At 42.4% G+C, this 16,689-nt stretch overlaps 2 long non-coding RNA genes across 2 annotated transcripts in view; both read left to right on the top strand.

The window, feature by feature from the left end:
• LOC138487763 (uncharacterized) overlaps nucleotides 1-5,719 on the top strand; it is a 167,493-nt gene extending 161,774 nt beyond the window's left edge. The window contains exon 2 of the long non-coding RNA XR_011274540.1: nucleotides 4,378-5,719. This is a non-coding gene — a long non-coding RNA (uncharacterized lncRNA). The remainder of the gene's footprint in view (nucleotides 1-4,377) is intronic.
• Nucleotides 5,720-6,927: 1,208 nt separating this feature from the next.
• Nucleotides 6,928-16,689, top strand: part of LOC138487764 (uncharacterized) — a 147,875-nt gene continuing 138,113 nt past the window's right edge. Inside the window, exon 1 of the long non-coding RNA XR_011274541.1 lies at nucleotides 6,928-13,026. This is a non-coding gene — a long non-coding RNA (uncharacterized lncRNA). The remainder of the gene's footprint in view (nucleotides 13,027-16,689) is intronic.

A 16,689-nucleotide genomic window follows, 5' to 3' on the forward strand; every position in this document is an offset into this window, starting at 1 on the left:
GAAAAAGAAAAATGGGCCTGACAACTACATATTCCCGATCGCAATACCCTTACTTTCTATCTAATTGTACTAATGGTTCTGCTCTTATGGTGGCGGTTTCTGCCACCACATGCGCCAAAACCAAAGGAGGCCTTGAAGGCAGAACAACCTGGTGTCCTCCTCGCTCTCCTGCCTCTGGCCTCTTGAGTACACGTCACATTTCACTTTCTCCCATTGCCACGGTCAAAGCATCTCTCGCAGGTACATTTTACTCCTGTTCAACAAGGGTCTGGGAGGGACTCAACTGATTACCATAAACTATGTGGTAAGGGTTACGGGAGGCAAGAAGCGTTTGTTCCCGAAAAGGGGTGCTTGAGATAAGATGACCGCTGGCACCCATTTCACTTCCTTGGTATGTGGTTGAGCAGACCAGCTGGGAGTTGCCTGTCAGGCATCATCCATCCGGGCAACCAATGGCATTGGTTAGGTGAGGGGTCTGCAACCTTTGGCTCTCCAGATATTTTGGACTACTGCTTCCATCAGCTCCGGCCAGCATTGTCAATGGTGAGGGATCCTGGGAGTTTTAGTCCAAAACATCAGGAGAGCAGCAGGTTGCAGTCCCCTGGGTTAGGTGATTGAGGCAGGGGCCAAAATGCTTTATTAATGAATCCCACAATTTCTGCTAGGGACTGCACCAAGCCTCAAACTACTTTCCCACAGTGCAAACACTTCTGTATAGGCGCGTTATAAATGCCATATCATATCATACATCCACACGACCCGTCTCCAAGCCCCACTCCATATTTCCCACCTCTCACCTGGTGTGGATGCAGCTCCAAAACGTCATGTTCATATAGGTGCTGAAGCCCTGCAGTGGGTTCTACATGATGAAATGCGGAGCAAGAAAGATAAAAATGATAGTGTGAATTCCTCGAAGTGGCCCACAAGGTGGCGCTGCGGGTCCAGGAAGATGAAAAAAGCACACTGACAGTACATCAACAGCTACTTGCTCTACAAAAGAGGAGTAGGGCTGGTTTTCGGGAGTAAAATTGGTCTGAATGATGTGTACCCTAATGATAGAGTGACCTCCATAAGGTTTTGCGCAACATGCCGGCGTGGACTCGTTTTTTCTCTCACCATCAGCAGGTGCACGGAAGAAAAAAGGCCCCTGAGGGGAGGGGAAGCGGTCACGAGTAGCTTAGGCGTCAGCGAACATGGACATGCAGACGTAAGCAGAACGCCTGTGGAGAACGCGGGGAGACAATTTGGACTGGGGCATCAAATTGTCTCGGTAACCAATTAAAAAGTGGCCCACTGTTGCAAATGGCAATTCATCCCTTTTGTGACACTGAGTAATACCCAAGGGGGAGTTGTTTGATAACATGTGATACAAATTGTGCATTTTATGGACTATTTATTAAGAAACACTGGTCAAAACTACTAGCCACATGGTGATGTTACTCAACAAACTGGCCCACATTGGCCAAAAATGTGGCCCACTTCTACCCAAAAAACGGGCTAACACCAGCATTTTGTGTTTTGTGTTTGGTCATTGCCCTATAGGCCAGTCTGAGCCTGGAGACAAGTCCAGGGGGTTGTAGTCAGTGGGTATCAGACTTGAAGCCTCTCAGCAGCTGCAAGGATGAGAGGCCAGCTGCTGGAACCACACACGGCCACTGTAGGTATTCCTGATGTGTTGGCACACACAACAGAGTAGACACGCCGACAAGGAGAAGGTGGCACCTGGAAAAGTGAGAGGAGGGGAGGTTTGTTGACGGATGCCAGAAAAAGGAGAGAGGGGGCCCGGCAAAGAACCTGCAATGGAGGCCAAATGCAGATGGAAAAGCCCACTTAGAAAGTGCACAGCGAGAAAAACGCTGCATGCTGGAACTTGAAGTTCCTAGAATGCGTTACGTAGAAACGCTGAATGCTGGAACTAGAAGTTCCTAGAGTGCGTTACGTAGAAACGCTGCATGCTGGAAGTGGAAGTTCCTAGAGTGCGTTACATAGAAACGCTGCTGCTGCATTCTGGAACTGGAAGTTCCTAGAGTGCGTTACATAGAAACGCTGCATTCTGGAACTGGAAGTTCCTAGAGTTAGGAGTTGGAGTTCCTCGAGCACACTGAAAAATGGGAAGCTAAAGGAAAACATGACATGCATGTCCTGGGAGTCAGAACTCCTACTGCTTAGAGATGTTAAAGGAAATCATTGTATGCTGGAACTTGGAGTCAGAGCTCCTAAAGCATATTGAGAAAGCGAAACAAATGCAAGGTGAAGAAGGGCACTGGCCACTACTATACCCAGACAAACTATGAACAAATACAACGTTTAAACTCTACCGACTGCTTGAAATCCTCATTCTCGTTGGCTCTATCCCATGCTGTATACTACCACACATAAATCAAATTAAGCATAAATAATACTGTGAGAATTAGTTCTTGGACATTTCCAAGACCATTCTATTGAGAATATTCCATTCATTTATTTTTTCGTCACTTTTTATCAAGGCACTCATCCCCTCTTTCTACCCGAAGCGCAGTTATACCACCACAAGCTATGTTCGGTTCGGCCTCAATGGGCCTCATTACGGCATGGCTGCCTCCAAAACCGGGTCCGGGTTCCCTGAATGGGGAATTACCGGGCCATTCTGAGTTGGGAGGGCCCGGTAATTCATCCCTCAGGGAACCCGGGCCCGGACCTTCCCCATTCCCATTGAGCCCCCATAGGGGAATGGGAATGGGTGCAGGGAGCTAACAACGGGCCGATTACCACCGGCCCATTGTTAGCTCCGTGGTCCCCCCACGGGACCCGGTAACGACCCCTGGTTTTACCAGGCCTCCTTACCGGGTCCCGCGAGGGGACCTCGTAATCAGGCGGAATGGGAATAACGGGTCTGCATCCATTAGCAGACCCCGTTAACCCATTCCGCCTGACTCGTAATGAGGCCCAATGTCTTTTTTGTACAAGTTGTTTCATTGTTGCTGCCCCTTTTATTTTTATTTTGTTATTTTAGCTCTTTCCTTATTTCCAAAAGCCGCATTAGTCGAATGAGCGATTTCAAGAAGATTAAGAATCGACTTGACATATTTCCTGTTTTGGTGGCGCCTGTCATGCCCAAACGCCTGCACCTTTGTTTCCGTGGCAGTCTACTCGCCCGCGTAGAATGATTTGGGATATTGTTGCGATTGGGCTGTTACAGGTGTAGATAACTCTGTTGTTCTCCCTTTTCTCTGACAATGTACCCTGCATGCCTTGAAGAAGTTCTTGGTACTCAAGAAACAAGCGTCCAATGGTCCATGGTGTTGCAGTACTAATAGACTGGATCATGAGGGGAGCGTACAGAAGCGTACCTGCATATTATTTCATACTCTCGCACTCAAGAGGTGTTAGTGACGAGGAGAATTTAAAAGAGTACTTTTGCACTGCAAAGTGACTTTCCTCTGCAAAAATACACTTTGCACTGCTCTGTGAATCAGGGCCGGTTCAAGGTGTTTGTTGGCAGTGCACAGATACTTTGAATCAATCAAAGTCCCTTGAACCGTGCTAAAAGTTCAATGAATTGGAATCTTAATTTTGTTTTTAAAATTCTATTGTTTAAAGAGCAGACCTAGCTCAAGAGCAGTGCAGCGTTATACAGGGTGTGGGTAGCTAGGGTTTGGGCTGGCATCTATTAACATTAGCACAGTAGAGGTCTGTGAGTTGGTATATGAATCGATTGGACTAATTCCGTAGTCGGATGTTGATGAAAAAAAGAATGTTGTTGAAAAATAATTTAATATATTGTGATTTTATGGGGGTTTGAATCCAAAATAAATCAATATTTTCTCTTACTCCTATAAAGATCCAATGATCACAAAATGAGTACCGTCTTTACCTGTTTCTAAACCTTTTACTTGGCCCTTCTTAGCTTTGGTGTCCGATGGCCATGGTTTGACTTGGGTCACAGAGTGTTGAAATGGTTTGGATCCCATCGCCACTACTCAAATGCCTGGAGGGTGACCAGATGTTGAGGATTACCCTGTTTTTAAAATCAATGACAAAGTACTGTTATCCCTTTCTGCTCCATAGCAGGCGGGTACTGATCATGGGTAGCGCATGATATTGACAATTGTATTTCTGGCAACACCTCCAAATGCACTGGTGTATTATTCTACATGCCATCTGGTGAAGGCAGATCATAGGAAAACAATTAGGAACATCCTTATTAAAACTTTGGTTTATTGCCTCAAAAACACAGGTGAAAAAACTGTGACCGGTTCTTCAAAGATAAAGTTGCTTTTAATAAAACTAGTTATGGTGAGTGCTGGTCCAATTAGGGAGTTAATGCGTTAGCATATTGTAAAGCCTCTACTCTTTGATTATCTTACTTTAACCTTGTGTTTCCTCGTCTTTTCCCAGGTTTGTCTGCAAGACGTGTACCCAGAGCCATTTGGAATGGTAGAATTCGCTTTTACATTTTGACTTGGGAATGCAGCACTGGAATTTTTTCCTTGGATATTGTGAAGCAATTTGCTTAGATTTTTATTTTTTTAAATCTATGCTCGGAAAACGTGTTTGGATTTGGGAATTCATCTCCAGAAACTTTTGTGGATTAATTTTGATTCTTGTTTTTTCTATTTTATGCATTTCTATTTTTGTCTTGACGGGTGGATTGTTTTCTCGATTGGAGTTATTTTTTACTAAGCAGTTTATCTGAAGCGGAATTGCCCTGGATTGTTAATGGAATATCGACAGCCCAAGCACCATTTATTGTCACGATGATTCCCGGGATCATGTTCTGGGATGGAGATTTCTCCTGGCTGCATCTCTTCTTCTCTATCTCACAAGCTAAGTATTGTAATAAGCTTCATTGCAAAGGTAGCACATTCCAGCCAGTAATCCTGGTAGCTGCTACCTCTGGGTCATGTTCCTGATCATTATGGCCAGTCCATTACGCTGACAGAGCAGTATAAGCATTCAATGAAGCATTATCCCTTTGGTGCCTGGTAGATTGTGGTGGCCAAAATACACATACGGCTTCTAAATAGACAGGACTGTTGAAATTAATTCTAGTACTCAGTGCTGCTAATTATGGACACCGAGATTGTTTTAGAGAAAAGAAAAATAACACTTTTATTAAACAAGTACATTATAGAATAGAAACTGTTGTAAACATTATAAGCACATTTGATGAAAACATGCTCATATTCTTAAATATCTGGGCCCATGACTTGCTAAACTTTCATTATAAGATATATCTTGTATATTTCAGGGAGCAATATAATTTCAGATAGTCAATGCCATTTATTTTAAGAGGAAGTTACACGTGTGTTGCTATCATCCATATTGTAATATTAAAGCAACAATAACACAGTCACAATTGGAGCACAGAATACCACAGTCGCATTGCTAATGATTTGAAATTCTTTGCTATCATTAATACATCCAATTCTTGTTAGGGTGTCAGTGTTTCACTTTTTGAGTGCTCGTTGTTATTGAATCTAAATAACGTCAAGGTGTACCTGGACTGTTTATATAGTGAATACAATGCACAATGTGCCGCGCATTGACATTGCATTTGTGCCAGCCTGGGAGATGCTCAGATTAATGCTAAACTGATGACGGTTTGTCGTCCTTTTTCTAGGACAAAGAAAGTCAAGTATTGTGGGATTAGGAATACGAGTAATATGAAAGCTACTCTTCCATGCGTTATGTACATTGGATGTAGCACCACATGTTTTCATTAAAAAGAAAAATGTCACACTCTGTCTATGTGTCGATTATAGGAGGTACATTAAGTGCTGCTGTGATCATATGCAAAGGAGCAGAGCCAAATACAAATAGGAGTCCACTGTGTGTGGAAAGGGTGGGTCAGCCCTGAACCAAAGTGGACCACAATGGGATGCATGTTGATCTGCTGCAGATCTTAATCTCTGTCACAGGGGAAAGGGCAGTGCGTCAATGGGTCTGAAAACACTCATAGCATGTTTGATTGGCCTAAAACCTAAAAAGAAATGCTCATGCTTTACATGAGCATCTCTATTTTTGTTTTTAAACAGTCCACCTCCTGATCAGAAATACACATTTTGAAAATGCATTTACACTTTGAGCCCTGTTACTGCAAATGCAATCCATGACTTCATGTGGGTAGTGTTCGGTCCCCAGACCCTAACTTCATTTGGGCTCTGAAAAAATTAATATTCCAATCTCAGAAAAATGCATCAATATTAATTAGCAGAAATTGATAATTAATTTACATTAGTAAAAGCGGTGCACTGAACTTTTTTTTCTTCTTCTCCAAATCCCCAAATCCAATGGATATTACTTGATGATCGGATGGCTTTAACTGAACGGTGTAAAGCATCAGACACTTCCATATATCAAGAGTTACATTATCTTATTAATGGACTCTCTTTAACCTGTCAACCTAACATAATGGCTTACATGTAGGAGAACTATGCTAGTCTCTCCTGAAGCACAGCATCTATGTTGAATAGGAGACATGTACTTGTTGTATTTTCACTGTGATGTTTTCAGTACATCATATGTTTATGATACAAAAAAAAACACATTTTGGGTTCATATCCTTTGCTGATTGTTAGTCTATCACCTAACAATCTGATTCCTAAACTGATACCATTTCTTTAGAAAAATATTCATAATGGTCTTATGGTTTTCATTTAAGGACTGAACTGAACTAAATTAGTGTTTAAATATATATATATACATATATATTCAGTGAAAAAACGTTGTTAAAGGGACGTTATGGTTCAAAGTAAAACCGAAAAACCCCTGAAATTCGGCAGTTATGGTAAGATATTCAACCATAACTCACGCCGCCACCGAGCACTGCTAACGCTAACACCCAGGACATCAAAGATGACATCACAAATGTCATTGATGACATCACTGATGACATCACATGTGCATTTACCTTTCATGAACAGTCTGTACAAGGGATTCTTAGTGTAATGTTAATAAAAAAAGTGTCAAAGATTATTGGAATAAATATCAAGTGCTAATCAGTGCATTAAGCTATGCATTGATATAAATAGCATTCTATTATTAACTTCAATCCAGTATACTAAGGTACACATGTAGAAACATAGGCATTGTGTGCAGCATACATGATGGAGGTGCAATATTCATAAGCTTGCCATGTTGAATATTGAAATGATAACTGTTTTCATATTAGAGTTTTGCGTACAGTGAAACTTGTGATAAGTAGGTAATAAAACCCACTTACTACATAATTGCATTATTATACACAAATCACAAAGAGACAACACCACATACAAATATGAATATAAACAAGGGAATTGAAGTAGGAAAAAGAAACAGCAATAGTAGCAGAAAGTGTTCATAACCTAACTGATTACCTTTATGCAGAGAAATGATTGCTCTGTTTCAAAGCTGTTACTTACCCTATCTATATATATCCCATGATGTGTCTGGACCCTAAGGAAAATAGTGTGAGTACAACATATAAAAATATGAGCATATACAGGGAAAGTACAGTAATAAAAAAAACATCAAAAGTATCAGAAAGTGCTGATAAATCTACTGATAATTTTAATGCACAAAAAGGATTGCTGTCTTTAAAGGTTGTGACTTCTCCTATGTATATGTTTCATATGATATGACTGGACCATAAGGGAATTATTCTAAGAACATACTTGAAGGATAAGTCTACGAATATAGTAATTTACAATTTTTAGTTCCTGACTGTTACTGAAGAAAATCATGTGGCCTAGATATGTCAGGAAAGGAAAAAAGGGGGAGTCAGACATGTGATGTCATCAGTGATGTCATCAATGACATTTGTGATGTCATCTTTGATGTCCTGGGTGTTAGTGTTAGCAGTGCACGGTGGCGGCGTGAGTTATGGTTGCTTATCTTACCATAACTGCCGAATTTCAGGGGTTTTTCGGTTTTACTTTGAACCATAACGTCCCTTTAACAATGTTTTTTCACTGAATTTCATAGGGTTTTAGTAGCACAACTTAACCATAATATCCCTGACTTCAGATACATGTAACATAGAACATACTAACCCCCTCGTAGTGATTTTCATGTCCGCGGACTACCACCATGTCCGCGGACATATCGAAAATCTGAGCGTGGTGAATGTTAATTTAAATAGTGTGCCCCATTTCCCCTTTGAAGTTGGCTCTGAAAAGAGGCGTTTTTTTTAATTTTTTTTAATTTTTTTTCCAGATGCTTGACAGACACCTGTTATTTTGTATTATTTTTCTTGTTTCTTTTTCTTACTTTACTCCTAAAATCTTCACATAACCTTCTCCAAAGCAACCCTTACATTCCAAAATAGAAAGGCATTTCCCGTAAAAGATAAAGAAATACCATCTTCTTTAAAATTAACAGAATTACTGGCATCAATATTCTCATTGTTACAGAAGAACATACCAGCTCTAAGCAGGAAGGCACACATGCCTCGGTTGATGACACACCTAGCAATGTTTTGCTGAGGACAAAAAACTGAACTATTGTCCCATATTGCCCTAGGTAGTAATCCAGAAAAAATTACTTTCGCATTTGGAAGGATCTTCATTACGGCTTGAACCAAGCGTTCCAAATCAGCCAACAAAGTAGGGGCACTGACGTTGCCCAAATGGAAAGCACCATAGTGCAAAACTACCACATGCGGACTGTTCATCGTGGCCATATCCTCACAAACTCGTACAATTCCCTATACATTGCAATCAGGCACAGTGCTCCACACCACCTCCACTGCTTTGACATCAAAGTTCTTTGCAACGTGCCTGCATTCAGCGTACTGCTGTAAACCATGTACAAACATATCTCCGAGCACCAACACCCTGACTTTCTCCACTTCTGCCATCTTCACCACACACAGTCTCTTTCAACACAAATCCACAACCTCGACATCTGATTGGCTGATCCGTACAGTCTTCTTTCCATGTTGGATTTCCTGGAAAAACCTGGATGTAGCACGCCCTGTCCACGAACAGCCGCGGTGTCTGCGGACGGCGTCCACTTTACTCTCTGTGCCATTCCCTCATTGCCTACAGATAAGCAATCACACAATACGAATAACGTCCTCAGAACACCCCCATTTTGTGAATTTTCGAACATTTCAGGACAATTATCATTTCATTATTCAACATATTAACATTACAAATATTATACTTTCATCTTGTACTCTGCACACAATGCTATCTTTCTCCATTAGTAGCTCAGTATACTAGATAGAACCCCATAATACAATGCTATTTATATCAATGCATCGTTCAAAGCATTAATAACGGTATGATATTTATTGCAATATCCTTGACACTTTTTTCGGAACATTATAATAAAAATCCCTAGTACACAAATTACATGAAAAGTACATACACATGTGATGTCATCAGTGATTTCATCAATACCATTTGCAATGTCATCTTTGATGTCCTGGGTGTTAGTCTTAGCAGTGCACGGTGGTGGCACGAGTTATTTTTCATAGCTTACCGTAACTTGCTATTTTCAGGGGTCTTTCGGCTGTACTTAGAACCATAACGTCCTTTAAACAAACTTTTTTTAATATCACGCAATCAATATACAAACATGGCGTGCAAAAATCAACTTCTACAGATGGCTTTACACAGAATGTTGCAAAGTAAGAATTTAAGCTCATTCACAGTGAAGGTCAGCTGCTTCCATTTTGTTCTCGGGCCCCGGAGAGGCTCACGAAGCGAACTATAAGGTTGTATTGTGTTTTGACCTTGACAGACAAAGATTGTGATGAAAGACTTCTCTTGAAGTAGTGTTGCTAAAACGTAAGAGAAGATAAGTATGACATTTCTGAAACAAAACCACTTTTATATATTATATCACTATGCGAAAGATCGTTGGCACACGCAGAGTCGTACTTTGGGACTACACCACTCGTAGACAATGGAAATTGCAATTGTACTATAAGTAACCCTTTAGATTATTTTATACCAAATATAATTACAATAGCGTAGCATTAAAGACCGCTCAAGTTGAACTTGTTTGTTGAAAGTGGCATAATGTTTTCTACCGTGCACTATCACCGCCGAAATGATCCCCTGTCGTTTAGAGGGCTCTGAAAAAGGCAGGCGACACAGGGTGGGTTAATATAAATAATTTAACCGGTCTATAGGCGGTCAAACGCTCTACTCGCTGTGCCACTTCACTGTAGCCTGTCAAGTGGCACAGCGAGTACAACGCTCGCTTTGACATCCGTGCACAGCTTGCTAACGCAAGTTCGAATCCTGGCAAGGCCAAATTCAGCCTTTCATCCTTCCGTGGTCAATAAATGAGCACCACACACCGTGGTTAATAATAAGCACCGCTTAGATACCTCACAGTTCTTAGCGCTATATGAATGGGAAAATATTATTATTTTATTACTAACATACTCCGTTGCACTATCTTCGATAGCAAATAGTTTCACGCCCTAATAAATAAAATGATGATTTTTAATGAAGATCGGCTGGTGAGACTAATTTATGTTTTTTAAAACAGGTATGTGGCCCCATTTTGCCTATGTCACGATTTACAGACTCCAGCGGGTGGGGTCTTCAACTGCCAGGTGCAGGTCCAAATATGCAACTTCATGACCCTCACCATTTTATGGGACAATCGCCAAGGACCAATATGCCCTTACGCAGTACTAGCGGCTACAAACAACATACCAACCAATAGGGTGGTCTAATGGCTCGTTGTTGGAGCAACCTTCCGATTATCAGAGCGACCATTTACTGCTTTTATCATAAACCAACATCCTACCTACCGCAAAGGAACAACGCGTGGCTCCAAATAAACTTTTGCTGATCGACAATAGAGACAATAGCAAATCGCTGAAAATTCACTAAACATTTCATGTGAAATAAATGTACTTTACCAAATGTACAATCCTGCTGTTACTTTTAAACCACAGTTTCATATTCCGAATTGTGGCGCACTGAGCTGTAAGCTGATCTAACACCCTCTGTACCGCAAAGGAACATTGCGTGCCTCAACGTGAACTTTTGCGGATCGACAACAAAGACAAATGCAAATTGCTGAATATTCTCTAAACATTTGATGTCAAATAAATGTACTTTACAAAATTTACAATCTTGCTGTTTGCTTTTAAATCACTGTTTCATATTCCGAATTGTGGCGCGCTGTGTTGTGACATAATATGTGTTGTCTTCCGGGTTCTGTGTAAAGTCACTTAGGACTGGAGAGGACTGGGCGCGTTTGATGACGCACCCTGTAACGTCACGGAGAGAGGCGGGAATATGAATGCTTTGATAATATAAGGCTTAGGGGCGGGAGATATGATTTAGTGTTGCAAAAGCAAGTCAGCCAGGTCAATAGGGCCAGTCATAGGATTATCACATAATGTCGGCACACACCAGCCGGATTTATCGTTTCTTTAGTGGACAAAAAGTCGGTTGACGCCCATAGGAAATTGTACTATTAGCGGACAAAAGGAGTGGTCTTAAAACACTTTCACCCTGACAACGAACAATACAAACAACGTTCTCAGAACACCCCCATTTTGTGTAATTGCAACCATTTCGGGACACTTCGAGTGTTCTTAGAACACATTCACCTAGACAGATTACAATACGGACAGCGTCCTGAGGACACCCCCAGTTTGTGTATTTACGAACAATTAAGTACACCATGAGTGTTCATAGCTCATTTTTACCTTCCTTGCGAACAAAAATGACACATACTCCGTCCTCTAAACACCCCACCATTTAGTTTATTTACAAAATGTCAGAACAGCCGTGTTCTCCGTGGACAAATCGAACGCAACAAAAATGTCTAGCACATAAAAAAACAAAACATTGAACATATCTCATACTCCCCCACCCTCCCCAAACACTCTTACACACCAACACAGGGCACTAAATATAATTTTTTATCCACGTTTCACCACGCTGTACGCGGTCGACGGCGAATACAAGATGGCGGGTGCCACAGAAAATCTGACGCACTCCACGCCCCTCGCCTCCCCAAACACTCTTACACACCAACACAGGGCACTAAATACAATTTTTTATCCACGTTTCACCGCGCTGTACGCGGTCAACGGCGAATACAAGATGGAGGGCGCCACAGAAAATCTGACGAGCTCCACGCCCCTCGCCGTCCAATCAGCGAACACGTCACATGTCCGCGGACATGACGCAAGGCCATGGGCCAATCGGGGTGCTGTCCGCGGTGCGAACAGGGAAGTCCGTCCGCGAAGCGAACACAGATATCACTAATTTTTTTGCCTTACATTTTGGTCATTTTTAAAAAAACTACTGGACGGATTTACACCAAAGCATGCTTTCGGGACCAGGCCGCTGCTACTGCCGCTACTGCCACAAATTTGGTGTAAATCCGTCCAGCGGTTCGGGCTGTCGCCGTGCGAAAGTTTTTTCCCATCCCATTCAGTCTATGGGAAAAAAAAGTTATGGGACCCCCCCTATAACTTTTCCCCTCCTGGACGAATCCTCACCAAACTGTGCAAAAACATTCAGCGTGGGCCATATGCTTTTTTTTGCAAAGTTTGGTGAGGATTCGTCCAGGGGGAGCGAAGTTATAAGCCACCCAAAAAGTGCTCTTCCTATGGAAACACCAACTTAACCATAACTACATGGCCGCTACCGCGGCAATATAATATATACAGATCTCTATTTAATGGTCAGAAAAAAGTTAAACAAGCGTAGAATGGACTAAAGGTAGATTTCACTCGAGCACAAAAGGTCACTGTGTTTAAAAAAAAAAAAGATTATCCTTTTCTAGAGGTAGCATTTTGAAAGCAAGATGAACTTAAGTTCAGGCTTCTGCTGCTTGAGTTGCCAGACAATGACTAGTCCCCAAATCAATATCTTTACATTTGACCACAGTATAAACTTTATTAACCATATGGATGGTATCTGCCTCTTGTTCCCATTTTCAGGTATTTGCCTAACCTGGAGCTGAGCCATGAGAACTGAAGCATTGTCTCGAAGCTGCTGCAGAGGACGATGAAGGTCGATGCCCTCTGTGGGCTCGTAAGCCACATCCATTGGTGCTGCCAACACCAAGATGTTTAAGGTTTTTCAACAAATTATTTTTGTAAACAAATATTGAAGTTGTGAGTTTTCTTAATGAGCAAAGAAGACTGGTGTCAAATGTGGCCCTATTGAGCCACCTGCGTCATTTCAATTAATGCAGTGTGGTCCTGGCAATCTTGTCGCTCCACCGACACAACATTGTGTTCTTAACAATACTTGCCTTTGATTCTCACAGTGGATTTAAACAAGAAATAGGCAATACTATGTATGTTTAAGCAACATGTAATAGGGGTCCAGATGAGAGCCTAAATGTAGCTACATGTGTATGTCCTGACAGCTACATGATTAAGTTTAATATCATTGGAAAATTGTATAACTTAAAAGTAGATGTATTTTCAACCAACTCATGCATTAGGAGCAAGGACATTATGTGTGTTATGTACATAAAGTGCGCGTACACCATAAGGCTTAATGGAGCTGGTACAACAGCTGAACAACACACGGGCCTCATTACGAGTCAGGCGGTAACCCTGCCGGTGCCACCGGGAGATTACAAGCCCACCGGCCCGGGAAGTCAGGTGCCAGTAAAATGTAAGTCCCCATTCCCGTAGAGTCTCAGAGTGGGGACACGGAAGCATTGGCACCGTTGTTAACAGTGCCGGTGCTTCCATGACGGCTCTGCCTACTGTGGCTGCTGTGCCTGGCAGTGCCAGACTTGTACATCAGCCCCGGCAGGCAGACTACTAAGGAGTGTGAAATAAGCTACAACTTGAGTGGAAAAAGACCTGGCTCCAATTCTGTTCCGTTTACACATAAGTGGGGTTAGAAGAAGTCCTTGAGATGAATGAAGGACATTCGGGGGAAGCTACTAAGAGCATTTTTGATTAGTGAATGTTGGGGTAGATTAATAGAAAGCATGATGAATGATAGTGAGGCATTTAATAATAATATGCTGGTGCACCATCAGCCATTGCAGCGACCTCAAGGCAGGAGTAATCTAACCTCGATGTGACCGATTTAGCAGTACCCGAACATACATATTTTACAGACTGAAGGAGGCTGTCTGGCAGGCCATGATCGATACTATTGCCAAACTATGCTGGGGCAGAAATTAACCCAGGTTGCCGGGACCTGATGGGACAAGGTATGCAATGAGTGTTGCAGGGTATTTTGGGACTTCTGACAGGGGCAAATTGTGGGATCAACTAAAGGGATTGATCAGAAGTGGCACAGGAGGAGGGAACGTTCCCAGGTTGGCTAGATAGATTGATACTGGCCAGGACGCAGACCTTGCTCCTACTATCAGAATCTCTGTGTTCAACCTAAGGTTCTTTTGGCCCACTCAAGAGCAGTGAGACATGGTGCAAAGTTGGTGTTAGAGGCACTAGAAGAAGGCCAGAGCCTGAAGAGGAGTTGAGGGCCATCAACATAGTTAAGAAAGTGGTTACTGAAAATGCAATTAAGTTAAATAAGGGACAGGAAATAAAATTCATAATGAAGAGTGGTAGGGCAGAGCCTAGAGGGCCTCCACAGCGGGCTAGTGTGAAAACGGATCGGAATAGAATCACCAAAACAGTGAGCTCTCTCTCCATCTGTCAGGTGAGATCATATCCAGTCCAGTGTCATTTCATAAAGGTGATCTGCTTAGCATTTTGAACACAATACCTCATCTACCCTGATGATTGCTGCAGAGAGGTCCAGCATGATTGGAGCATCAACACCACCAGAATCAAATTCCAGTTTAAGACTTCAATTATAGAGCCCAGTCTTGACTCAGTGACTTTGATTGACCAGAATGCAGCTTGCAGCGGGTTCAGAATGTTGTCTTTTTCTGCAAATTACTGAAGGTGCGAGGTCACAATCTTCTCCAGGTGCCTGGCTGAAATGGGAAGGTTAGAAAATCCAGATACATTTCCAGGTCAGTGGGCTTAGTCAATTCCATAAGGCTTAGAAGCAAGGGGCTACCTGCTACCTGCTTTACAACTGCTTGGAGGACACAGACCAAGCTGACAACAAAGCATTTCCTTGATCAGACAAGTGAATGGACTTTTCACAGGTCACGCGCAGTCATTTTACTGGTCATGCGCAGTCATCTTAGTGTTCCACATTTGATCATTAAAATGATTGAACAACCACACAGTTGTAGACTGCGTGAACCACCATAGTCAACAGGCCCCTTAGCCCCTTAACCAGCTTCATTGGGCCTCATTATGATTATGGCAGAGCAGTACATTTTTGGTGGTGATTCCATTAATAACACATTTTGGTGGTAATGAAATTACTGCTATTTTTATGACAGTCTGCATTGAAGTGGAAGATTTCCCTCAATCCAAGTGCTGGAGGTAAACCCTCCTCTTCTAAACCAAACACTGGTGGGACTACCATGGGTGGTGTTACCGCCCCCCCCACCCATGGCTATTCTGCCAAATCCTCCATGGTGTCCCTTGAACTCCATGAATGGAGAATAACCCTGTGATACCCCATCTCATAATCCAGCAGTAAATGTGGTATTGGTAATTGATTTTGGCGATCATTCCCTGGAATTACTGCGAAACCCGAAATGATGCTGATTGTTTTGATGCCTTCTTAGGTAGAAATATTTGATCATCATCATGGAATGATGAGTACCAATATCGATTAGGTAATAATAATAATAATAATAATAATAATAATAATAATAATAATAATAATAATAATAATAATAATAATAATAGAATGTATGTAAATATGTGCTATGTAAAGTGCTTTTGATCAAAGCACTATATAAATATCAACTTATTATCATTATTATCCTGTCTCCTCTCTTACTCTGGCCACCTTCTATCAGCCACTGGCCAGTCCACCATCTTCCTCTTGGAATGGGCTGACCTGGCATCTTCTCTCCTTGCCTCCTTCTCCTCAACATCCATCTTGACTCTCCTGACTCTTCAGGAGCTATCCCCAACCTATGCAACTCGCTCACTCTTTTCATTCTACCTTCTGGTCTGACACACACTGCTGGCCACAACTTGGATGCTTTTATCTCCACAGACATTCCTCTCTCTGTTCCTCTCACCACCCCACTCTCATGGACTGATCACTCTGTTCTATTCTCTCCTCTCACTTGTAGCTTTCCTCGCCTTTAGAACTGGCACTCCCTGCACTGCCTCTGACCCATGAAAAAAGTGTCAGTACATTTGCCTGCACCTACTCTCCTCCTCTTACTCTTGCGGCTGACTTTCAGCCTGATACAGCCCTCTCTAACTTTCACCTTTCCATCTCCAATACCCTCGACATCCTTGCCCCTGTCATGAGGATCCAACTGAAGCATGCCAAAAAGTGCAAATCTTGGTATGACTCTGACCTGGCTGAACACAAGTGCAGGGCAGTGGAACGGAAATGGGGATCTTCAGGCGCACTGCATAACAAGCTGGCCCACCATCTTCTGCAATGGCAATGTAGAATCTGCATCCGGTCCAAGAAAAGCTTCATGATTCAAGCCTGCATCTCTGTGGCATCCAACAACACAGCCAACTGTTTAAAGTCTGTAAGGAACTGGCCAATCCTACTGCAGCCTCTTCCTATCGCACCTACCCGGGCCCTTTGCTCGGCCCTGGCTGCACACTTCACCACCAAAACACATGACATCCTGTCTTCTCTCTCCTCTGCATCCACTCATGCATCATCATCTCCTTGGCCCCCCCGGACGCCTCCACCTCTCCCC

Source organism: Ambystoma mexicanum, chromosome 9 (genome assembly GCF_040938575.1).
Source record: "Ambystoma mexicanum isolate Mex_15411 chromosome 9, UKY_AmexF1_1, whole genome shotgun sequence".
Taxonomy (NCBI): Eukaryota; Metazoa; Chordata; class Amphibia; order Caudata; family Ambystomatidae; genus Ambystoma; species Ambystoma mexicanum.